Raw genomic sequence first — 2,841 nt, forward strand, 5'->3', positions numbered from 1 at the left:
AATAATTCACTTCCTTTCAGGCATAAAATTTTATACATGGCTGAGAAATGAAATCATACATGGACTGCAGGGCATACACATACTAACAAGTGCAATAAAGTAAGCACAGCCCGGGGCACACAAAACGGGAACCTTCTAAAACTAAAACACTTATGTACATCAAAGGACAATCAAAATAATAAAAGGAGAGATCATGGGCTGGGAAAAAATCATTAATGATGACATAATAGACAAGGATCTAATTATTAAAACTGTCTACAGAGTTTTATAGCAATAAGAAAAATTCCCAATAAGAAAAAATTCCAATTAAAAGGTAGACAAAACATATGAACATGCAGTTCAGCACAAATGACAAGATATTGTTCACAAACACATGGACCATTGCTCACAATCACGTACCATCTGTGAGATGCAAATCAAAACAAGGATTCACAACAATAGCCAAATTATAAAGGAAAGCAAAATGGAAAACCAGAAATGCTAGAGACAGGGTGGAGATACTGGAACTCTTTTACACTGCTGATGGACTTGTAAGCACAAATAACCATTGTGGAAAGAAATATGGTACTACATAAAGCAATTGGGAATAGACATACCACACAATGCAGCAATGCTTCTCCTGGGCATATAGCTTAAAGAAGTACGAGGCAGAACATGAACAGACTGCTATTCTCCCCTGTTCATTACAGCAGAACTCACGATAGCAAGAAGCTAGGAACTGTCCAAATGCTCACTGAATTTTATTAATATACTTTGAATAACATGATTAACTCAAATTGTATTTTATACCTGGCCAATAGTGGTCCTAAGAGAGGGACTGCTAAAAGGGTTGGAGGTGGCCTTCAACCTCCTCTGACTTCCTGAGGGAAGGGGGGTCAAACTCATCAATCTAAAGCCAATTCCTAAGCAGCAGGACTCGTTCATGCGCCCACCCTCAAAACTTCACCAATTCAACCATCCCTCCCGCAGCACTTTATCCGATCAGCTGTGTTTGATAACTTATTTCAATGGTTACATGGTATTCACAGACCACACTCATAATGATCAAGTCTCTTAGGGAAGTGAACAGGTTAAAATTCAGAATCAGAAATGTTCAAGACACATTTCTTTGGAAAAGACAGTCTCTTCTCCGCTGTGCACACAGGGAAGCACGTCTCTGGTCCTCAGCCCCTTGCCTTGGCCACTATCATATTCAGTCAATGCTACAAAGATCTTTAAAAACTGCTGAAAAATTCCCAAAGAATACTTTCCAAACAATACCTCAGCTCAATGTTCTCAGCTCTCAGTCCATGGATGAGAAACCTACCTTCCCCATCTGCTGGCAGCCTACTGCATCTCAGCTTTTCCCATTGTGTGGGTCAGGACACCCAACACTCTTGCCTCTTTTTCTCTTGCACTATTGATGCCTTTTCTCTATTGTTCTTTTGATGTCATGTACTTGTGTCTTCTGAATCTAGAAGTTTCAGCACACAGATATGCTGGCGTCCAAAGGATGCTTTCCATTACTGGATTCCTGCCTTTCAAATGGCTCATTTTATACTCAGAAGGATGGCAAAATTGAGTATTGTGGTGCCACATTATAATTCTAAGTTTTTTACAATTAAAATTACCACTGCTAAATAATCACTCACAACTTAAATTCTTCTGTTAGCATTTTCCTCTACCTTTTCTTACTCTGACTCATCAGGTACAGAAGAAACACTGATTTACATGATCCAACCCACTTATTTGGTGGGAGCTACAAAGACTATGGCTAGAAGAGCCCTATTAACTACTTTACTGCCCTGCATGGGAGTGTCGACAAAGACTGTATGTGAACCAGAGTCTAATTAGGAGTCTCAGCCTGTGAAAAATAAGCCAGCATTATGTGAAGTAGAAATCTATTTTGAGTATTTTAAGATCTTGATCACAAAGGAGGAAGAAATTTATGGTAATAGCTTTACAAAAATTTTAAGTATCTTAGAAGTTTTAAAATCAAATTGTAAAAGAAATGGATAAAGTAATATGCAGGTTTTCGTTATCATGTGTCACTGCCCAAGTGCCTTTTCCTATATTTTTGCCCTGTAACAATATATCAAAGTGATAAATACTGGCATTTTATGATATTTTTTGCTACAATTAATCCTTCTACTGATGTCTTTATTAAAAAACATGAAATATTTGTAGTAAAATTTAAGTATAGTCAACTCTTCTCAAAACACATAATGAATTTAAAAGCCTTCATTATATATGATATAGATAACTAAGTACCTCTGGTTAAAAAGTGTCTAATTAAGGTCAATATATCCTAAACTTGTTTTTGTTATTCCATATATTCTTTCTCAAATTTTATTTGTTATAAACAAAGCAATGTAGTAATTACATTGCTTTAATTCAGATACATGGAGATAGCATCATAGATTCAAGTTATATTGATTATAAGGTTGTTAAATTGTGAACATGTAGTGTTTCTTTTAATAATGCAGTCAAAATAATCCGCTTATATTCCACTTCCCTTCAGCATAGTTCCACAAGGGCTCATCATTGAAGGCACAACTTAAGACACTAGAACACTTTCCCAAGCTGACGCAGTCCAATCTTATTCAGTTAAAAAGGAGGGCACATTTTATCAAGATTATTGTATCAAAAGTATATGAATTAGATTAAGATCACAAATAAAGAAGGTCATATTCCAATGAATGATGTATCTGGATATGCGAATTATGCATTATGTTAATGAGTAACTTTAAATTTTTTTCCTGGAAAAAAATGAACTTTATCACATTTATTGTCTGTTATATAATCCCTAATGAATTAGATTTAAGGCTGGATTCCAAAATCTACTTTGAGGAATTAACATGA

The sequence above is a fragment of the Echinops telfairi genome, unplaced genomic scaffold, assembly GCF_000313985.2.
Source record: "Echinops telfairi isolate 266 unplaced genomic scaffold, ASM31398v2 ScPeMD7_18;HRSCAF=68, whole genome shotgun sequence".
In the NCBI taxonomy this organism is placed as follows: Eukaryota; Metazoa; Chordata; class Mammalia; order Afrosoricida; family Tenrecidae; genus Echinops; species Echinops telfairi.